Source organism: Neovison vison, chromosome 1 (genome assembly GCF_020171115.1).
Source record: "Neovison vison isolate M4711 chromosome 1, ASM_NN_V1, whole genome shotgun sequence".
Taxonomy (NCBI): domain Eukaryota; kingdom Metazoa; phylum Chordata; class Mammalia; order Carnivora; family Mustelidae; genus Neogale; species Neogale vison.
In genome coordinates, this window is record NC_058091.1 from 82,893,121 (window position 1) to 82,909,171 (window position 16,051).

Sequence of the window (16,051 nt, forward strand, 5' to 3'; positions counted from 1 at the left end):
TTGGACAATGGAAATACAAATCAAACTCATTTAATGCCCTTAGTGAACTTTTTGCCTAATTTTAAGTAAACCATCTGCCAAACAATATAACATTTAAGTTCTGTGCTCCTAGTCAGAAATGTAAATTAAATAGACCTATAACAAGTGAAGAAATGGAATCAATAATCAAAAATGTCCACAGAGGGGCGCCTGGATAAGGCAGTCTGTTAAGCATCTGCCTTCTGCTCAGGTTGTGATCCCAAGGTCCTAGGATCTAGCCCCTTAAGTCTGAGCCCCATGAGCCCCATGTTGGTTTCCCTGCTCAGTGGAGAGTCTGCTTCTCCCTCTGGACACCCACCCTCACACTTGTGCCCTCTCTTTCTCTCTCTCTCAAACAAATAACCAAAATCTTTAAAAACAAACAAACAAACAAACAAAAAACACTTCCACATAGGAAAAAAAAACTTCCACATAGAAAACCCTAGGACAAAAGCCTTCACTGGTGAGTTACAGTAAATCCTAAAAAAGAATTAATGCCAATTCTTCTCAAACTTATAAGAACAAGGGAAAATAGTGCTCAAGGCAGGGTGGGGAGGAGTGTCATTACCCTAATTTTAAATTTTTAATTAGTTTAATTAACTTGAGTTCATGAGACCAATGTTTTAAAGATGTAATGATAAAAGTCATAAGATCTTAGGCAGGAAAATAGGTAAATATGGAGAATGATCTCTTAAATAGTGATTCTTTTTTTTTTAAGATTTTATTTATTTATTTGACAGAGACACAGCGAGAGAGGGAACACAAGCAGGGGGAGTTGGAGAGGGAGAAACAGGCTTCCACTGAGCAGGGAGCCCAACAGGGAGCTCATCCCAGGAAATCATGGGATCATGACCTGAGCTGAAGGCAGATGCTTACTGAATGAACCACCCAGGCGCCTCTTAAGTAGTGATACTTAACCCTTAGCTTTTTAAATTCCCTTTAAGAAATTTATGTAAACCATCAACTCTCTCCCCAGAGGAGGGGAGAAGGCTCATGAATAAACTCACATATTATATACGCAGAATTCTGTTTGCAATTTGACAGATCCTGAGTTAAAAAAAAAAAAAAAACTAAAAAATTTTATTCAGTTTTTCAAAAAGGGCATAATGATATCTGAAACAGGAGATTCTTGGAAGTTCCAAAGACAGTGTCTTTGTGACTGGAAGCAACACATTAAAGGGGAAAGAAAAGGAATTTGGAGTCACACACATTTGCACTCATTCTCTTTGTGACTTTGGGTACTTAACCTTTGTTAACTTCTCTCTAAATTTTCTGAGCACTCTTTCTCCAGCTTCCAACTCCATTTGTTTTCAGTCACCAGCTCCACCGCCACCACCTGAGAACAGGGACTGCCCTTGGTTACCAGACCACCATTGCCCACAGTCAGAGAGAGCCCAAGAGCCTCAGTGTCTGCACACTCCATGGGTATCCCTTAGCCAATAACTGGTGCTTAGGGAGAGTAAAAACCTAGTTCTCTGACCTAACAGTAGATAAGTCAGAGTTGCAAGTTACAACTCAGAGCTCCTTTGTAGGATTACACTGAAGCATCTTCGGCTGGACTATTCCTGAAATCCCATCCTTGTTTGGTTTCCTCCCGTTCACTGTCTTGCTACCTCTAATCCTTTACCTGGCTCTCCTAGAAATATTTCTTTAAGAATCACTTGTAGATGACTACTTCACTCAAGTTCTGCTGACAGAAACATCACATTATAGGGCTTATGTAAGAATTAAATGAAATATTATAAAGTCTAACCTAATACAGTACCTGAAGCAGTATGCCCTTATAAAAGGTATCTAATATTTCATTCCGCAACTTAGATCTCTTTTAGTTCTCATAGGCAAGGGAAGAAATTTTTTCTCTTTCATTGTGAAATGATTCTGAAAAGCATCTTTCTCCTTTCCTAGACTATTCCTGGGCGTAGTATAATCCAGAGGTGTCATTACTATAAAACATGTGAAATCACATATCTCCTCTAATTTTTCTTCTTTTCACCAAGACTGCTTTTTAAATATAGAAAAGACTTCTTATTTTGCCTTCAGGTAACAAATTTCATGTAGTTGTTACTTTCAAATGAAAGTAAGGACAGTTATGAACTAACAACAGAGCCCCAAAATACATGAAGCAGATACTGATTTTGACAAAGACACCAAGACCCTTCAATGGAGAAAGAATAAACTTCAACAAATGCTGCTCAAAAAATCAGATATCCACATGCAAGAGAAACGCTTTTCCACATGAACTGGAAACTCTCCCTCATGCTGCATACAAAAATGACAACAAAACAGATCAAAGACTTAAATATAAGAGCTAAAATTGTGCAACTATTAGAAGAAAATCTAAGTATAAATCTTCATTGCCCTGGATTAAACAAATATTTCTTAAATATGACACCCAAAACACAGGCAATAAATGAAAAAATAGACAAAATGAACTCCATTAAAATGTGTGCATCAAAGGACACTATCAAGAGAATGAAAAGACAACAAACAGATTGGCAGAATAGTTAAAAATCATCTACCTACTAAGAGTGTAGCACCTAGAACTAAAAAGAATTCTTACAACTTGATAATCAAAAGATAATAGGCCAATTTAGAAATGAGTAAAAGATTTGAATAGACATTTCTCCAAAGAAGATATACAACAACCAATAAGCACAGGAAAAGATGCTCAATATCGTCAGCCTTAGATAAATGCAAATCAAACTCACAGTAAGGAAACCACTCACTCCCACTAGGATTAGAAAGCTATGACTTTTTTAAGAAAGAAAATTAATGTTAGTGAGCATGTGGAGAGAAAAGAACCCTTGTGCACTGCTGGTGGGAATGTAAACTGGTGCAGCCACTGTGGAAAAGAGTTTGGCAGTTCCTTAAAAAAGTTAAACAGGGTGCCCAGATGACCCAGGAATTCCACTCCTAGGTTTATGCTCAAGAGAACTGAAAACATGTTCACACAAAAGCTTGTATGCAAATGTTTGTAGAAGAGTTAAGCATCAGAGTCAAGGCAGATGCAAGCCAAGTGCCCATCAGTTGTTGAACAGATCAATAAAGTTTGACATACCCATAAGAAGGAATATTATTCAGCCATAAAAAATAATGAGGCACTGAGACATACCATAATATGGTTGAAGTTTGAAAACATGCTACATAAATAAATTCAAATATAAAAGGCCACATATTGTTTGATTCTATTTATGAGAAATGTCCAGAATAAGCAAATCTGTAGAGACAGAAAGTGGATCAGGGATTTCCAGGGGCCGGAGGGAGAGGGTGATGGGGAATGACTGCTCAGTGATTATGGACTTTCTTCTTTGGGTAATGAAAATGTTCTGGAATGAGAGGTGACAGTTGCCTAACATTGTGAAGATGCTAAAAACCACTGAAGCGTACACTTCAATGATCAAAATGGTGCATTTTTTCTCAATAAAAAAAAATTTTAATAAGCAAAGTCAAGTTTATAAAAAAACTACTTAAGAATCTGCTACATTCTTACCAGATAAAAGTCACTAGTTTGGACCAACTTCACAGGCTTATTCTTAAAATATGAGTCATTACTTTTGTAATTGTCCTGTAAATTTCAACAAATTATATGTCAATTCCTTCTTCAAGTCTCATTTCTTTGTCCTTCAAACTTGGTTGTGCCATGTTAATTTAACTTTATCTTTCTCTCTTTTGTGTTTACTGCATGTAGGATGAGAAGGAAATAATAGGAAATAGGGAATGAAGAGGAGAAGGGAGAGGGAGGGTTAAGAAATGATTGAAAAGACTGAATGAGTCAGTAAAATTAAAAAAAAGGAAAGACGAAATTCATCCAGTTAGAAGTTAAGAGACAGAGCTGATGGCTTTAGTCTCTGTATGGGCAGAACCATTTTTTCCAAAACTGCAGATCAACGCTATAGCCAGATTACATCTGGGCAGTGATCCGGACCAGGAAAGGGAGTGTCTGGCTGGAAATGCAGTGAGTGGTCGGCACTAAGGTGATTTAAAGGAAGAATCAGCATTTCCTGGTGACTAGTGGGCAGGTCTTGCATGGAACAGAAAAGTTATTTCCCAGATTGCTGTCTTCAGAGATATCAAAGAAAATAAGAGGACTTTCCATGTAAAATAATTGCTCAGCTAATGGCTCTGACTCTGTCCCAGAACACACTACGGTCATTGCCAAACACAATGTTATCAGACAGGCAACTCATGAATAACAGCTACCCCTTTCACTAGCATCATTCCAAAAACAGACACGTGTCTCAAACTCAGAACAGGGACGTCAGCCTGCACTGGGGCACAGAGCTAATAACTCAGCCCTGAATCACAAGTGCCTTGATTGAGAACTGCTGAAACCCAGTCCAGTGTCCAGACATTTCATCAGATTTTCCTCAAGGCTGTGAGAAAGTGTTCTTCTTGGTTTGTAACTTTCCATACTGTAAATTCTACTGAGTGACTGATGCAAGTCACTTATTTGTTGTTCTATGTGTTGTTTAGGAAAATAGGAATGGAAGAAGAGAGTACATGGGTGCTTTTTACATTACACTCATAACTTTTCTCTAGATTAAAATTGTTTCAAAATAAAATTTTAAAAAAGTGGAATAAGCTTTTTTATCTTTAGTAAAAGTTGACCTATACTTGTTTATAAAAAATATATTTACATAATTTTAGGGATGCATACACATACATAAGATATGTTAAGGCCAAGGAAAGATGTGTTTTTATTATAATGCTACTGTTAAAAATGGAAAGAATAGATTTAAAATATTTCAATATTCACTTCTCTAAATAAATTAAGTCACCCTATTTTTATGGAAAGTTACTTTGTTCAGACTTTGGGTTCACTGTCTCCAGTAACTTTTATCCTTCACATATAAATAACCACTTAGCTCTCTCTTCATTTCCAATTAAAATATAGTCTAATGATCTTTTTTAGATTAATATAAAATGAATTATATGCTTGCAATAGTGAAGAAAGAAAATGGGTTGTTAGTCTTATACAAAACCAAGTAATATGCTGCTTTATGTGTATTTGAGAACTTCTTACATTTGAGAATATATACTGTATATACAATAAGCATAATAAATAGCAAAAATATGACCTGCTGATCAAATTAAATAGGTGAAAAAATAATGAATACTGTTTTTCTGAAAATAAATAAATTGGAACCAAAAAAAAATTAGATGTGTATGTTAAATAACAACTGACACATAGTAGATGTCTACCAAATATTTGTTATAAAAATGAATGGAAAATAATGGCAACCATCCATCTTCTCCTTAATTCTACCAAAAATGATTTATTATGACCTAGAGGTTCAAAAATAAGTAAGACATGATTTTGCTCCTTTCAGTACTCTCAGTCTAGTGGAAAAGGCAGATATGTTTTAATCCGACATGATAAATATTATAATGGTGGTAAGCACAAAGTGCTTAAAGAGCACAGAGGCAAGAATGACCAGCCCAGACCAAGGGCAGCCTTGGTCCAAGAAGGTAGAAATTTTCATAGAGAGTATAACATGTGAACTAGTCTTAAAGGTCTGGTATGCAATCACAGGTGGAAGACAGAAGAAACGGAATGCACACAGGCACGGAGGCAAGAAAGACATGGCTGGGTGGAGGAATGGTGGCTGGGTGCAGCTGGAGGATAAGGAGATCACGGAACATGAATGATCATGAGCTGCGATCAGATCTTGAGGACCTTGTTCAAGCTAACAGATGATACACATTGCAACTAATAATAACACATCACTGAGGGGTTTTCGGAAGAAAGTGTAAAGAATGAGTGGATTGTGGGGGAGGAGAGTTAGGAAAACCATGTGATAAAACAAAATAAGGGGGGGTGCCTGGGTGGCTCAGTGGGTTGAAGCCTCTGCCTTCGGCTCAGGTCATGATCCCAGGGTCCTGGGATTGAGCCCTGCATCGGGCTCTCTGCTCTGCAGGGAGCCTGCTTCCTCCTCTCTCTCTCTCTGCCTACTTGTGATCTCTGTCTGTCAAATAAATAAATAAAATCTTAAAAAACAAATAAAAAATAAGGCTTGGCCTAGGACAATGGCGGTGAAGGCAGAAAAAAAAGAGGCAATTCAAGAACGTAATGAGCCCTGATACATGGTGATTGTGACAAATTTTTACAGTACTGGCCCCTCCAGTGATTCATGGATCCTTCATTTATGCCATTGTGTAATCCCCTCTTATGTTGACTCTAAACTTGGCCATTAGCAGACATCAAGCAGAGGCTTGAAAAGCATTTATGCATTCTCTCACTGATGCCGAAAACTTTGAGACCATTACCAGGTGGCCAAGCCCAGATTAGCTTGCCAGAAACATGTTATACCCATTATTCTAGTTGCCAGCTAGAATTAGCCAATAACTAGAACAAACTACAAGACAGTGATGTAAATAAAGCCATTCTAAAATAACCAGCCTTTGGTTAACTTGCCAGCTAAGTGCACTGTCATGAGTGAAGCTCAGAATTAAGCTCAGCACAAATTGCTGACCCATAGAACTGTACACGAGAAAATAACTGTGGTTTCAAGCCACTAAAATTGGGAGGTGGTTTGTTACACAGCAAAAACTAACTGATACAGTAATGGGTTAGCTAATAGTTGATCCCCTGCCTGCCACAAAAAGTTGGCCGTACTTCAGAGACTTAGGAGTAGCAGTAGCTAGTGGGAAAAACAGTCTGAAAACTGAGTGTGCAGTGATTTTGTTTGGTTTTCATGGTTTTTGTTTGTTTGTTTGCTTACATTTGTTTTTTTGGATAAGGAAGAATAGAACTCAAAGGTGAGGGAAGTTTTGAATAATCAAAGTTACTTCAAAGGGTTTATATAAAGATCCAATGCATAATAATACACCAAAACAGCAAATGAAAAATAATTGTTACCTTATAGGTCTGTATGTACGGATTATATGTACTTATTTTCTATTTGACTTTAGGAATTCACACAAGTGGCTATTCACGTACAGAGAGAGAGAGATAGGCATTCACACATCCCATTTTGGGGAGAAACAACTTGGGGTCCCCCAGTACACTTTCAAACAGCTCCCTAAAGTTTCATACTATAGGAGGAATATAATTTTCATGGGCAAACTTCTTCTTCCAAACACAAAGAATTGGGCAGTTGCTTCTTCAAAAAGAAGTGTTCACACAGAGACACACAGTATGGGTATGTGAGCCCTAAATCCTCTCAATAAATGAATCATGTTTCAGGCTCAACAAACTCAACTTTATTTTTGAATTTTTTAGTTACAGTAGTTACCACATATTTTCCTAGTGCATTGGGATTGGAGTGCCTACTATTCCAAATAATAAATTATATAATAAGATTCGCTAGTTTACAGAGCATTTAATTTCAAAATATAATGTGTAGTCTACAAGAGGAAGACAATAAACTGTTCCAGGTCATAGCAGTGTTCATTTGGGAGAAATCACTGGGCAAGACCAGAATGCTTTTCAGCCTTACTATTCTTATCATAACAGGGCAAATTTAATTGAAATTAAAATACTTATATTGTAAGCATAAAATTTTAGTCGTGTTTTACCTACTATCATGGATAATATAGAAGAAATATAGAAGAAACTATATAGAAGTAACTAGGTGATCTAAAATTTAAGGCAGTATACATGATTTCTCATACATTTGTTTTGAATGGTTTGTAATCAAACTGGTTCCAAACTTCTTTATCTTCTCAGTGGACTTCTGCAAATCACTCCTTAGTTGTGAAATACACTCTAAATGGTTCCTTTACTTAGAATCCCTGTTCCAAGATTATTAAAGATTGTGGCTTTCATTTTTTCCTCAGCCTTCCAATTCTTCAAATTTTATATAAAAGTCATGTGAAGATGCTAATTGTAATCATTTTTCTGTAAATAATAATTAAAATTAGAGTAATTTTGATGAATGCATTACTTTTTAAGTACAATATTGAAATCAATAATTCTTGAGAACTCATGTAGTTTCCTTAAGTTACAGAAGATTAGTTTTGCTTAAGTCATGAATTCTGTAACCTGTCATTGAGCAGAATGGATAACTTTACCTACTAACTCCAGGCTGTGGTTCTAAGATTGTGTGTGCAATGCATCTATTCCTCATCCCTCACTCTGTCTCAAGCTTCTGAGCTCAATACACCATCTTTACTGAACAATTTATCAACTCGAGTTGCTGAGTAACTGCTACTCTTTCCATAACTTACTGTTTTGGGGTGCCAGTAAAGGATAAATCATGAGAGAATGACATAGTAAATTAGGTCAAGAGAAAAGGTAGTTGGTATATTAACACAAGGATTGAGATGATCCTTCTTGAAATTGGACTATCGGCATCAGCATTACCCAAAGTAAATGTGAAATATGCAGATACACATTCAGAAGCAGGGTATTACTGCATAAATGGATTTCATCCATACAGTATCACATATTATGAATTTCTCACAGTAAGACAAGGAAAATTGGGCTTCAGAAGACACAAGGAAGGATATTGTGTCCCAGCCGAAGTCATAGTCTAAGATCTTAGAGAGGTAGTAGAGGATGCTTTCAGGCAGATTATGGCTCATTTGGAAAGGCAGTGTGGAGGAGAGAGTGAAAAGAAGGAGGAGGGGAGAGTGAACTGGGCAGGTTGAGGAATGAGAAGGTGATCACAATCTCCTAGTGGCCTCAGTGGTGCTTTCCCGGATTTTCATACCATGGCTCATGTAGAAAATGGCCAAGTTCTATACAGCACATTGGGGTAAACACATGAGTCTGCTCCTAGCAAGAGGGAAGCAGACCAGAGATTCTGAACACTGCAAGAGATAGGGGATCAATGCTATCCCCGTGGAGACATCCTGTTGGGAAAATGCTCTGGGAACATCCATCACTCTGTTAGTGTTCATCACTGCGTGCCCTCAGCAAAGCCTGGCACTGGCTTTATCTTTTCTACTTTGAAGAATAGGAAGGCTAATGCCAGGATGCCGCTGGGCCATTTTCCAGCTCATTGTAAAGAAGAAAATGGGAGAGTTTCCCCATTTCCACAGTCAGTTATGGAATACTATTAAGTGGACATAGCATTACATGTAGAACATTTTTCTTGATAACTCTGCTATTTACATTTGAATGAAATAATTTAATTGTTGTATTAGAAAGCATGTACAACTTACATATCTTGCTTTTTCAGTTAGCCATTTTGATGACATGAAGTGAAATTTCAAGAGAATTTTTATTACTTTACATTAAATATGAGGCTATAATATAAATACAAAATATAAAACAAGAAAGTACAAAATATATAGAAAGGCAATAGAACTTGTTTCCATGTCAGCATCTTTAAAAACAATCATGTATTCCAGGTTAAAAAAAATGAATAAAGATGAGGAGAAGAAATCAATAAGAGATAAAGAAGTCAAAAAATAACTTTGATATTAACTTTTATAAAACCAAAAATAGCTAAAACATCAAACAATTAATATTTCAAATAAAAATGCTTATTGATTATTTTCCTAAATTATGTAATACTAAAAATTAGAGTTACCAACCTAAACATGTCAAACTCGGTTGAATTTTAGTTCAACATTATATCTTTCTACAGTAATTAGGCATATCAAAATAAATCAGAATATGTAACTTTGAAAATAATGCATCAACTTAAGAATTAAATGGCACGTAGTATAAAAGTATACTATAGCAACAATTACGTTAACATGGAAAGCAAATAACGATCACATATTGTGGGTTGATCTACTTGTAATTTCTGTTTACTCATATCTCCAGAAACTTAACCCACTGACAAGTAGGGCAACTTAAAATCAGATGTAAATTCAAGTCGCATATAAGCTTACTCACCAACTGACAGTATGGTGAACTAAGCTTCAGTTTTATGAACTGAATAAATAGCCACTTCATCCTTACAGCATAGCCATTATAACCACTAATTTGTAACCTAAATCACATCAAAAAGGTGGCTGATGATCTGTTTCAAACTGTGAGTTAGTTTTGAAGGGAGACATGAGAGACATAAAAGTTAATTGATCCCTCCAGAAATAGTAGGGCATTTATCAAGGTCATTATATGACTTGCTAGTGGACCACATAAGGAAAATTAGACTAATGGAAAATTCTCCCACAATGTTTCCATTAAATAATCTATGGATTCCCAGCTGCCTTCAGAATTCACTTAGAGTAAGAAATAAGAAAATTGAAGATGACTATAAAGAAAAAAAGGAAATTGCAATGGTTGAGACAGGAAGTGATTAAGGTAAAAAAGAAGAATTTTAGTTGAGTCAGGGTCATGGTAAGGATGATTTCTGTTTCGACCCTATCCAAGTGTATTGGTAGTTACAAGCCTCTGGAGAGAAAAAGTAATTCCACAGTGCCAACATATGGCATCTCTTAGACTTTCATTTGTTTCATCATCCACTTTAATGTGAATGAATCCAAATATTAAGCTAGAAGAATTGGTACTCATGAAAATTTGTGAAATATGAATGCATGTTGTAAATAATGAAATTCTAGTCTTAACTATTTTTTTAATTTTTTAAAAGATTTTATTTATTTATTTGAGAAAGAGCACAGAGGGAGAGTCAGAGGGAGAAGCAGAGTCCCCACTGAGCAGGGAGCCCAAGGTGGGACTTGATTTCAGGACAGTGAGATCATGACCTGAGACGAAGGAAATGCTTAACCAACTGAACCACTCAGGCACCCCTGGGTTTAACTTTAAAGTTAAGATTATAAAGACAGTGTATATATCAAAAGGTTGAAATCTTACAGGGCTTGTTTCAAATAGAATTAAATTAGAAATTAGCAACAGAAAGATACCTCGAAAATCCTCACATATTTGGAAATAATATATTCCTAAGTAACACATCAGTCAAAAGGAAAAAAAAATCACAAGAGAAAAAAAAATCCTTTAACTAAATGATAACAAAAATATAAGCTATCCAAATTTGATTTTGAACAAAAATTGGTAAGATTCAGCTATTACAGTACTTACAGGAAACTGTGTAACTTTAAATGAGTACACTAGTAAAGAAAAAAGGGCTTAAAATTAGTGATCTAAGTTTCCATCTCAAGAAATTAGCAAAAGAGAAGCAAATTAAAACCAAGTAAGTAGAAGGAAAGGCATAATAAAAATCATTTCAATAAAAAACAAACATTAAAGAATACTCAAAAAGTTGAATATTTGAAAAGATTAGCAAAATTTATAAACCCCTACCAGGAATAATTTTTTAAAGAGTGAGATAAAACACAAATGACCACTCTCAAGTATAAAGGAGGTATTACTATAGGTCCTGGATATAGCAAAAGTCAATATTTCTGAGCAAGGTTTGACTAATAAATTTTAAAATCTAGACAAAATGGACATTTTTTTTCCAAACACAACTCATTAACAGTGATTCAACAAGCAATGGAAAATCAGAATAGCTTTATTATATTTCTAAAAATTGAAATCACAATCCAAATCTTTTCCATAAATAAAACTACAGGTCTGAATGGTTTCATTAGAGTTTCCTATCAAATATTTAAGGAAAAAGTAATGTCACTCACACAAATTTTCACAAAAACAGAGGAGGGAATGCTTTCTAATTCACTTGATAAGTTCAGCAAAACCCTGCTACCAAAAGCTGACAAAGACATTACACAAAAATTATCAGCGAAATTGAATCCAACAAGATATCATAAGAATGATCCATTTTGAAAAAGAGCTTTTATCCTGGGAATGCAAGTGTACTTTGACATTCTAAAATCAATCAATATAGTTCACTACCTTAACGGAATAAGGAAAAACAAACATCTTAACTACCTTAACAAAATAAAGAAAAACAAACAGAAAAGGCATTTGACATAATTCAGCACCCGTTTGGGTCAAAACACTCAGCAAACAAGGAGGGATGGGATTTAACTGGGCTCACAAGGGGGAAACCATTAGAGAAAAAATTAAAAAAATAAAGATTTGAGGCTCTGCTTTGCCTATTGTCTCACAAAAGGAATCACATTGGTAAAATTGTTTTGCATTTTGGGTTTGCAAGCAGTCACAAAGCTGATGAAGATGGTGATGACAATGATAGTGATTCTTTTCTAACTGGAAAACTAACTGTTGTCAGGATTAAAGCCTTGAGTACTGTCTTTGGCTCAAAAAAATACAGTACAGAAGATGTCTGCATGTACAGAAAATTCGGGTGAGCTAAGGTTTAACATCCTTTTCTTTCTAAAACTAAACTAAACTTACTTCTCGATGTCCTATATCTGCTTGACAATAGATAATGTAACCTTATTAATTCAAGATAAACTCATCTACTCCAATAATTAACAAACATTTACTGAGTATTTATATGTGCCAGGCACTTGGGATTCATCAGTGGGAAAAAAACAAAAACAAAAACAAACAAAAACAAAACAGAAAAAGATCTTGTCTTTAAGGAATTTCTATTCCAGCCAAGAAGATAGACAATTTAATAAAACCATGAATAAACAAGTTGTGTAATAGGTTAAAAGCATGTAAATATGGGAAAAAGTCAAAATATTACCAGATAAGTGGGACCAAGAGTGTGGGGGGTGGTGGGAATATGGGGGCAGGGCAAGGATAGTTAATAACATTAAATAAGGCGAGCAGGATAGGCTTCATTGAGATGGTGACATTTGAGCAAATACTTCAGGGAGAAGAGGGAGTTAGCCAAGTGGCCATGTGTAGGGACAGTATTCTGGGCAGAGGAAATTGCTAAAGACATTAGCAGTAATGTGTGGAGTTGTTTTTCAGGAGAGCAGAAGGCCAGTGTGGCAGGAGATGGGTGAGCAAGGAGGACAGAAGCAGGGAGAGAAGTTAGATAGGTAATAGGGACTGGATCATGTAATGCCTTGAAGATCACTGCAAGAACTTTGGGTTTTACCCATTGCTGAGTTCTGGACAGAGAAGGGACAGATCTGACTTATATGTCAGTGTTCCCTCTGGCTTCTGAGTTGAGGATGGGCTGCAGGGAATTGTTCTGGTTTATCTATTGCTGGCTAGTAATTTACCCCAAAAAGAGTCTTACAAAACAACCACCATTTCATTACACCTCTTGGTTTTATGAGTCAAAAATTCAGTCAAGTCTCATCTGGGTAGTTCTTCTGTTCCATGTGGCATCAACTGAGGTCATTCAGTGGTATTTTGCTGATGGAAGGGCTATTCTGGAGAGTTCAAGATGGCTTCTTCATGGGTCTAGCATTTTGGACAGTTGGGCTCAGATTGTCAACCTACACATAGTGCCACCACCATGGAGGACTGGGACTACTGGATTTTTGCATAGAGCTGTGGCGTTCCCTGACTGTTCCAAGAATCAGGAAGTGGAAGCAGTTTATTTCTTCAGAGCTGGGCCTGAAAACTGGCATAGGGTCACTTCTGTGATATTGCATGGATCATGGAAGTTACAGAATCAGCCAAAATTCAAGGAGAGGGGACACAAATTACATATCACATGTCTCTAAGAAAGAAGTGTCAAAGGATTTATGACAATCTCTACAGTCTATTCTCTGACCACAAATAACTTACAATCCTCCACTTATTTAAAAAAAAAAAAAAAAAAACACTCCTTCCTTCCCTAAATATGTAATGCCAGCTTCAGGCTCAGGTTTAGGATCTCATTGTCTAGATCACAAACTTGCCCCATCTTTGGCTTCCCTCAACCTACGAGAACTTTATCTAATCAGGGTAGGGAATCTGCTTTGACATCATCACACATTTTGTCAAATCAAATTTACAAGTCAAATACTTCCTGCCCTGTTGTCTCTGGGCTTCATCATTGCATCCTTTTCTCTCACAGGTCCAATCCCATCCATTGAAAGACTTCATTTTAAGACTATTGTCTCTGCTAATTTTTTTTCAGATTTTTTTTTTTTTTGGTGGGGGGAGCTTATTCAAAACATAAATCCTTTCTTTGTGTTTAATCATCATGAGAAAATTAGTGTCAAAGGGCAGAGTGGATAGACCTGAGGGGAAACCCAGGGCAGAGGGGCAGTTTAGGAGGCCATGGCAGCCTTCTGCACTTAAGACAGTGTGGACCCAAGATCCTGCTTTGGACTGGGGCAATGATTTGTTCTCTTGCCCAGTGATAATGCTGAAAATTGTTTCTTCCTTAGGATAGACTGACTCGATCCAAAACTATTTTATTATTCTGTGATTTATCATGTCATAAAGCTCTGAAAAGTTCTCCAAACCAAGTAAGTGCTCAGTGCACGTTAATCATTGTCATTAGTAGTAGTAATGTATTTCTTGGAAAACTAGCGATTTTCAGTTCTTTCAGTAATTGTAATACATTATTCTGTAGAGTTACCAGTAGGTGGAGATGTTGAACAACATTTTTCTGCGTTGTTAAAAGACTTGGTCCTGACTTAAAAAAAAAAAAAAGAGGCCTGTGAATAAACAGCTGCCTTATTATATTGCATAACCTGTTTTTAATGAAACTTTTCCCCCCAAATAATGAATAACCTATAAGGTTTCATAATGACTATAAAAATGATTGGATTCAGCCTAGAAGGTGAACTCTGGGGCTCTTATAGAGAGACCCTCTCATTGCATCAAGTCAATGGTTCAGCCTCTTGCCTCTTGACAGCTTAGTGGACTCTAAATCAATACCTCATCTCAGTCTGGGACTCAGGGGTTCGAGAGTGGATTACAAGATACAAATAATGAATAAGGGCCTGTGTCTGACTCACTTACTGAAAATACTAGAGTAGAGCCTGACTTGATATCCTCTCCTTTTATTAATAACAGCTATTAAGCAGCTACTGGTACCAGGTGTTAAATTAGGTGCTCTCTATACTTGGTAACATTGTGTCTGCAGAGCAGCCCTAGGTGGGCAAGAGTATTAGCTCTATTTTACAAAGAAGGGAATGGAGAAATGAAGTTATGTTATTTGCCTAAACTCTTTCAACTGCTAGGTGGTAGAGAATTTTAACTCACCCTTGGTTGACTCCTGTTTTATTTTTCATCTGCCTAATAAGACATCAAAATTCATTTATCAAATTTTAAAAGAGAGACTAAGTTAAGCCTGTATGTTGTAGGTTATACTTCTGTGTAAATATCTAATTAATGGTCTGTTTCATCCTAGGAGCCCATTCTGACTGAAGAGCTTAAAGATTTAGTGAAACTAACAAAGGTTATCTCTCCAGTGAGGAAACCACAGCACTCAACAGCAAATATAGCTTCCATCTCAGGGCTGGGGGCTGTTGGCACCTACTTGGACGCTGCTGGGTTAGCAACAAAAGAACAATGTTTTCCTGATTTACCAGGAGAGTTCTTTCCTTGAACTTGTCCTCCTGACCTAAATAAGACATTATGTTTCTCTGAAACTTTAGGAAATAACAATAGAGAGGGATTTGGTAAGACAGAGGACAGAATGCTAAACAATATTTTAAATGTCTCTGCTTAGCAGAATTTATAAAGAACCCCTTAAATGGACAAACCTCATTTTCAAATGGGCAAAACACTTAGATCATGCACCTTGTGGAAGATAGCTCCATGTGGTCCTATCTCTCTAGAGTGAATAAAGGCTGAGAAATGGGAACCCTGGGAGCCTGGGAGGGAAATGAGGGGTCGGACTATTTAGCTCCACCCAAGTGTCTCCTATTTTATTTAGATAAAAAATCATTTTATCAAAGGACAATTAATAACATCTTAAGGAAGTGTAGGAAACATTGGTCTAGAGAATTTACTCTTTTTCTCTTTTTCTAGTAACTCACATAAAATTCTCCATTGGATTTTCATAGCATCCATGCCAGGAAGTCATCAGACGCCTTCTCTATGTAGAGATTCTCTCCTTCACTGAAATTCTAACTCATTAGAGTCTTGTTTTTTTGTGGTTGTCCCCTAAAAGATTTTTTTTCTAAAGTGGAGTTAAATTTTTTGTTTACTTTATAATTACAAGAAAATGCTTTCATCATTTCTTGTTTACTACAGTAAATTATAGTGATTTAAACTAACCAAGAAAGTGAGATGTGAAAATACACAAAGAGATAGTAACAGAGTTCAAAACTTGAAAAGTATCAGCTTTTATTCCTTTCCTGTTTTCCTTTTTGAAGCCAAATGAGGAAACTCTTTGATCTTTTCATTTTC